This window comes from Lycium ferocissimum, chromosome 5, assembly GCF_029784015.1.
Source record: "Lycium ferocissimum isolate CSIRO_LF1 chromosome 5, AGI_CSIRO_Lferr_CH_V1, whole genome shotgun sequence".
Lineage (NCBI taxonomy): Eukaryota > Viridiplantae > Streptophyta > Magnoliopsida > Solanales > Solanaceae > Lycium > Lycium ferocissimum.
Genome location: NC_081346.1, coordinates 26,096,522 through 26,104,520, shown reverse-complemented (window position 1 = coordinate 26,104,520; position 7,999 = coordinate 26,096,522). Strand labels below are relative to the sequence as shown.

The following is a 7,999-nucleotide window of genomic DNA, read 5'->3' as shown; positions in this document are numbered from 1 at the left end:
AAATTAGAAAGGGTGAAAAGAATAAAAGGTGACCAATCGAATTAAAAGGAAGAAGAATAAAAGGTGTGAAAAGCAAAATTATTGATGGGACCTACGCATTCCACTTGTCTAATAAAGGGTGAGCCTTACACATCTTTTATTGGTTGTGCCTCACCCATGATAAATTATTTCTAGAAATGGGACTACGGTGACGAACGGTGGGACGAACACAACAATACTATATTGTAAAGTAAAGTGTATTGTAAGTTTGGTTTTGTGGGCCTATCATCAATATATATACTACGTGTCTATTTTCTATTCTATTTTCCGTTTTCGGGCAACATATGTCTACCTTTTTAATGTTTGTGGACATCTGACTTCCACTTCAGTTCCATCTCCAATTCACCTTTTTCATTCTTCGGTGTTGGTTTCCTATTGCACTGCCTCTCTTACTCACTCACATCTTCTTATCTTTTTTTGCTTACTATATTTTCTTTGTAAAAAGTTGATGCAATGATAGAGTTGGTCCGCGCTTGTGAATCACTCCGGTGAGTATTGAATTGGTTTTCATGGTCTTGGTTTATTGTTATTGATAATCACAATTTGTTGTGTATAAGTTAGTTTGGAATTCTCTTAAATGTAATTTCTTCCTGAAATTTTTACCTACGTATTAGTAATTGTACATGTATTATCTCTTTGATGAATTTTGTCTTTGGGTAATTACTAATTAGTACAGAATTAAACCGTCGTATGAAAAATTTAAGGTAGCAAATTTGACTGAAATATTTAAGTAGACTATGCACTCAGGGTGTTTGATGATGTGCCCGAGTCATCTTATTTGAGTAGTCTTTGTCCTTTTTGGGTTGTAGCAGGAAAATTTCTAGGAGCACTGAGGACTCTATCAGAAGAAAGTCAATTTATCTTAGCTTGATGGCTCTGGGGCCACAATTCAAGATTTGGTTCATCATGCTGTCTATTGTTGTCTTCCACACCTAAAGATGCAAGGTGTAATTATTTATACTTGTTATTTATACTCTTTTTTTTTTTTTTTTTTTTCCAACAATGAAATCTTTGGTATTGTTGGTTGTTCATTTGTAGCATACATCAATTGCATTTACTTCGAGAAGAAAGGAATTACAAAAATGAGATGCTGTGAAGGAGCAGAGGAGGATTCGTATTCCAAAAATATAACCATTTTCCGGAGGGATTGCTAATCGTTGTATTGCAGGTACACCAAGCTTAATTCTATGGATTAATCATATATCTTCATATATTTTAAATAAAATTGGAACTGTAGTAAGTACTTAATTCTACTCTTATACTTCTTTTCTTTTGAAAAGAGAGAAGAGTACAATTATTAACTGATATACACAGGCATATGTAATACAGGTTACAGGATGCTGTGTTGATTGGAATGCTAACAGTTCCGGAGACGATTTACTATTCAGCTGAATTGCGTCTCCCCTACAAGATGCCATTATCAGAGAAACGGCCACTGGTTGATAGCACAATTGTTTAAATGGCACAAGATTGTGCTGATACGTTTGTTGGGAATTGACACGTACGTGGTATTACTTGGGAGGAAAGAAGAGGGTTAGTATTGCACTTGAGATTCTAATGAGGCCTACAATACTCTTTCTTGATGAACCAACAAGTGGACTAGATTTGGGCGGAGGATATTCAAGAAAGGATCTTGGTATGAGCTACATGAAGGTATACATACTCTTTAGTGTTTTAATTAGGTGATGTTAATACCTTACATCTCTCAGGAAAAAGAGTGTTCTTTTATTTCAAAACGTACTGAACTAAAAGATGTTTTAATTGAATGATATAGACTTTCTGCTAGCATTAGCTTTACATTTCATTTCATTATTTGCTTTGCCTGGTATTAATTTCATTATTGCCTCTTTTAGGAAAAAAGACAGAAAGTGAATAGGGGTTTGGAAAGGTTGCATGAGAGAGTAAACAACAAGACAAAGTGGAAGAGAATTATATTCTTCTTTATTTTGAATACAAGCTTATCAGAAGAGTTCCCAATCTCCGTTTTCTATGTGGTTTGTGAATATAATTTGGCAATCATTTAGAAAAAGCAGGGGAAAAGAGTATTAAGTTCACTTTCCTCTATCCGCTAGACTTTGAGTCTGTTTGTGCAAATGGCACTTTGAGCCATTGAAGGGTAGCATGGAAACAATATGATGGTATATAAGGTACGATTGAATTGAAGGATACAAGTAATATGATGAAGTGGTAGGTGGCTTGGATGCACATCCTGGAACGAAATATCTTTTTGCAGTAATATTTGTCATTTGTAGTAAGTTGTTTGCACTGTCTAAAATGATTCGAAACAAAATGCACTTATAAATACTCCTTCTTATGATAGCCATAGGATTTTTCTATGTAGATGCTTAGAACTTTGTAATGAATATGACTCTTGGTCATTTCCAAAAAAAAAAAATTGGTGCTCAAAATTCCCTCTTTTGCTTTCTGAGTGCTGATTTGGCTTCTGATTTTTGGTCATTTCAGGACACTCAGATGCCAAAGAGTAGGTATTGATTTGGATGCTCCAGATGTGAAGTGGAAGCGAGATTTTTTTTTTTTAATTTCTAGATGTGTCAACAGTTTCCCAATATAAGTTGTGTTACAAATTGGCATCTTGTACGTTGTCATAATGTTTTTTCCCATATCGGCTTTGAAACCTTTTAGTTTATTGTTGGAGGTTACTCCCTACAGGAGAAATAGTATTTGTTTTCATCGTCAAGAGGTTTCCATCACGTGTTTGACATTTCAAGCGGAATAATTTTTAGATGGATGTAAAATGGACTTGCATTAACAAGATATATTTGGTTTCTTTTCCTTGTGTCGGTGTAATTGCTGTAAAAGAAGTGAGAGAATAAGTTTAAAAATTGTGTTGTACGTATACAGGCCAGAAGATGTTCACGCCCCTTAACTTCAGCCAACCTACTTGAAATTATAAAATGTTGGGCCCGTGCTTAGCACAGGCATACCTATCTATAGATATTTGAAGCCATCGATATTTTGTCTTGCCGAACTGCTCTCGCTCATTCACTCACTTGCACTAAGATAGTATCATATTTGCAACTGCCTGCCCTTTGCAAGAAATGAAAGAAACGAGTGGAGCATGTCGAGGAATCTTGTGGTTTGCACTTCCCTCCTATTCTCTTCTACTGGACTATTTTGGAAAGAGAAATATTGGATTAGTATTATTGTACTAACCTAGAAAGTACTTCATGTCCTTTTCCAATGAAATTGTGCAGATTAGTGACTTCGTACTGATCTTAGTAGGCGTTTGGCCGTAGATTTTTTTATTCCAATTTCAAAGTTTTGATTTGAAATAAGTGTTTGTTTTTTAAATTTGCACAAAACTTCAATTTTAATTTCAAAATCTTCAAAAGGTAGAATTTCAAATGTCAAGTTGTGATTTCAAAATATAAACTAGTTTATATTTTGTAAAAAAAAAAAAAAAAAAAAAAAAAAAAAAAAACCCCACCAATTTAAATTTTGCAAAAAAAGACTCGTGTTCGACATGAATAAATTGTTCATATCATGTAGAAGCCTTATACTAAAGAATGTCTAGTTACTATTATTGATTTTTCGGACCAGTGAATCTATGTAAAATTATGTGTATTTGAAAGTTTGTAATATTATGTAATTACAAGCATTTATTTATAAAAGGAACATGGACATATGAGATTTATTAATGCGGCGCCTTAGGATATTCCAATACCTTGTTTATGATCTATGGTTTGCTCGTTTGGTAAGATTGTATGAGAGTTGGGAAAGTTTTGATTGTTTCACAAATTGTGGGGTTTTTATTTATATGAGAAAAAAAAATACAACATAAGAACCCAAATTGCATGTCCAACCAAAATTTTAACTTTAAAACAACCTGATTTCAAATCATTAATTTGAAATCATGTCCCAACAAGCCCTTAGACTTCGACATATACTTTTATCTGAATCCACTCTCTTGGAGTCCACCAACCCCAAATTGTGCAACCTTTCGTGACAACTGATCAAGAACTCATGAGCACCATCACCAGGATCTCCACTGTACTGTAGTGGGTTCATTCTCTTGAACGGATCAAACCTCTTCTGATCTTCTACTGTCATTGTAGGCTGGGCGCCTGGGTGTGGAGTAATGCCAGGCGATGGCATACCCATTAACTAGGGAGCTACAGTTGTAGCTGGTTACGCCTCTGGAGTCTGAAATCCTAGAGCAATCATCTGATAGGGAGTCTGACCTCCAACCTTAGACTGAGAACCATCTGGAGTGACTGGTAATTAAAATACCCACCTTAGTCATATCCTCACGGAAACTCAACATGCCCACGAAAGTATCTTGAAGCAGAAGAGTAGCAACGAAACCCGGTGATGCTTGTGTTGATCCCATCTCATCTGCCTTAATCGGCTCATCCTAGGAACAATCTCTGACTCAGGAGATAAGGAGCATGGCCTTGAGCAGCTGCTGGTGCTCGACCTCTGGCAGGTCCTGCAACGCAGGCGCTGGCTCTATCTCTCTAGCCAATCGATCGTGCTTCACTATCTATGAGAGAGTGAAATAGAAGTTTAGAATTATAAAGAATGGATCTTGGGCCTAATTCAACCCCAAAAACTAGCTCATGAGGGGAGAATTACTAAAGTGTATATAAGGAGACCACTTATGTTACACCTCAAAAAAATTTTCGTTGATGCACAGTGAATAGACTAACAAAGAGCATGAAGTTTATGGTATTTCAATAAGCAATGAATGACATTTTATTATCCTAATTAAGATTTCAAAGACATTCGAGGTAAGAGAAGAAAATTTGCCAAGAGAAGGCAAGATATACGATATGTATCGGGAAGGATTTACGAGTAACAAGTTAATGATGATTTAATGATGTTTTGGAGAAGAGTTATAACATCCCTTAGATTATTAATGAGGTGATAAACAAGTGTTAAGAAGGTTCCATAAGGATTGGAGATCAAACGGGTCGACGAGAATGAGTTCGGAAAAACTGGGCATTATACGGCCCAACATACTGGTCGTATAAAACATACTGGTGGCCGTATGTTTGGCCGTATAATCAGCCCAGATTAGTACATCTCACTGGACCAAATATACGGCCAGACATACGGTCAATATAATTTATACGGACCGTATGTTGGTCCGTAGAAAATGGTCGGGGCAGATTTGAGTATTATTAATAAGGGGTCCAAGTTATTTCATTTCATTTCCCCTTCACTCCCCTTCTCTCTAGAACTCTCTAGAACATTTCTCCAAACTTCTCCCACAAGAATTCAAGGGATATTAGTGATCAACTTCATCAAACCAAGAGAATCAAGTGTAAGAAACCCATTAAAGTTCATCCAAGACAAGGAATCCAAGTGAAGGTAAAACTAGGGTTTTGCTCAAGTGAAGTGTTTCCACCCAAGGTTCATTCCTACACCATCTAAGGTAAGTTTTATGGTATTTCCATGTTGTTTAAGGTACTGAGAAGTTGAAACACTTGGATTGTAGAAGAATATAGAAAATGGGTCATGAATGTGGGAATAGTGTCGTTTTTGAGTAATAGCTTGGATTGAGTCATAATTCTTGATATGTTGTGATTATGGTTATGTTATAAATGATGTTAAGAACATGGGATAGACATTGTATATGAATGAATGTAATCGTGTGCTATGACCATGGATATGGATGATTGGAAGTGAATTGAGAAGTAAGGATAATGTAGGTGAATAAAGACTATTGTTATGATGTTGTAAATGTTATTATTGATGTTTGGGATTTGATATATGATATGGAGGAAGTTGTATAAATAAAGGAGATGTTGTCAATTTTCTCTATCTTTAGTCATGTATGCTAAGCTATCGATTTTCTAATGATAGTATAACTCTAATGAAGGTAGAAACGTGAGCATTGAAGGAGAACGTGCAAGTGATAGAATAGTTGAACGGAAAGGTATATAAGGCTAACCCTTCTTTCATAAGGCATGGTTCCTTGGCCAAATATCTAATCTTCTATGAGCCTATGATGTCCTCCAAATGATTCTATCTTTAAAAGCTACTAAGCTCATGAATCTCGATATGTTACGATTGTACTAAATTCCTCCTATGATGAGTAATCCTCTAGGGATAGATGTAATGAACGACGATAGTAATGATGCTAAAGATGCTTATGAGCTTTTATGTATATGTGTCTATGTATGGCTATTATGAAACCCCGAGCTTATATGGCCGGGTAGAATATATATATTGTGCGCGCACCACTGCAGTTGGGTACGGATAACCCTGAGCCTTGGTAGGGCCAGGTATGTATACTCACCGAGCCTTGCCATGGTCGGGTATGCGAAACACCGAACCTTCATGGTCGGGTATGTTATGTACATGATATGGATATGTATACGAATATGCTATAAATACAAAAATGGATACAAACTGTAAATGAGTACGGAAACAAATACGGATGTATGTACACAATCACGCATTAGAAATGGAAAGTCCCTATGAAAAGCAAGTAAGTGTTTATGACGATGATGCTACTATCTCCCATCCTATGCTATTTCTTATGTTGTCTATTATGCTTTCATAATGATGTTGATCATGCTTTACATACTCAGTACATTCTTCGTACTGACGTCCTTTTGTTTGTGGACGCTGCGTCATGCCGCCGGCCAGTGAGGAGACATGATCTATAGCTTTATTACTCGGGGACTACATAAGCGGAGCTCAATTTCATTCGGAGCTACAGCTTTTGGTATTTATTCTTTTGTGTACATAGTTATAGGTATGGCGGGGTCCTGTCCTACCTATATGATATGACATACTCTCCTTAGAGGCTCGTAGACATGTGTATATGGTTAGAAGTATTTAGCCTTGTCGGCCTATATTTCGGATATCATTTTGTTAGCCTCGTCGGCTTATGTACATCTATATGGGCATTGTTATTGGTGGTGATATATATGTATTGTTGCCCAATGGAATTAGTATGAATAATTGATGGAAAGTATGATTTAGCTATGTGGCTCACCTAGATGTAAATGTGAAAGTATGATAAGAGGTGCCCGAGTGGGTTAGCAGGGCCGCCGGTCGCGGCACTCCGGTGGGTCGTGACAAAAGTGGTATCGAGCCTTTGTCCTAGGTGTGTCTACGAGCTATGTCCGCAGAGTCTTGGTTATGGGTGTGTTGTGCGCCACACTTATAAACTAGAGGCTGCGGGCATTTTAGGAATGAATGACCTTCTTTCTTCATAAGATCGTGCGATAGAGCTATGATATAAGAACTTCCTTCTCCTTAACCGTGTGTTATGTATTTCAGAAATACCTGTAAAGAGAAAGGCTACGTGTCACAACCCAACCCCCGTGAGGCCGTGACTGGTGCGAGCGGGCACTCGTACCCTCTATTTACTATAATCCGCTCATAGCAAACATATTAAGAACTCATACGTACGAAAGGCACGGTGACGCATATACGTATATATATATATATATATATATATATATATATATATATATATATATATATATATCATACATATAACACCGGAATGTGCGAACGCAAACGCAGGCGAATGATACTACCCACAACCCACATATATGTCTACGGACTTACGAGTGATAACGAAATCATATGACGGGACGGGGGCCCGCCGTACCCCCGAATAAACATAGACATATATGCACCAAAAGAATACATGCCAACGCGGCATGAAACGCAGCCCCTAAGAAAAGGGGTCAGGTACGGAATATATGCGAGCATGTAAAGCATGAAATATAATAAACAGAATCGTACGGAAATAAGGAGGACAAAAAAATAGTAGAGTAACCAGAAACTCATAAAGCTTACCTTGATACATAAATCATGCATTTCAAAATCGTAAATAGACTGAGTGACATAAATGGAAAATCATCATGCACATATGCAAGCATAACGTGCCCGCCTCTAACGGGGACACGGTAAGTAAAATCATCATGTGCATGTACATGTAACGTGCCTCGGCCCTCTGGAGGGACGCGGTGAA

General features: G+C 37.1%; 1 long non-coding RNA gene across 4 annotated transcripts; it reads left to right on the top strand.

Annotated features, from left to right (window-relative positions):
• Window positions 1–306: 306 nt before the first annotated feature.
• LOC132056604 (uncharacterized) lies at window positions 307–2,572 on the top strand. 4 transcript variants are annotated; one of them, XR_009414862.1, is made up of 5 exons: window positions 307–527; window positions 849–1,207; window positions 1,369–1,692; window positions 1,893–2,186; window positions 2,503–2,572. It is a non-coding gene; the product is annotated as an uncharacterized LOC132056604 (long non-coding RNA). The 4 variants fall into 4 exon arrangements; XR_009414860.1 differs by having other exon boundaries at window positions 1,354–1,692; window positions 1,893–2,572; XR_009414861.1 differs by having other exon boundaries at window positions 826–1,207; window positions 1,893–2,572.
• The last annotated feature ends 5,427 nt before the right edge of the window (window positions 2,573–7,999 follow it).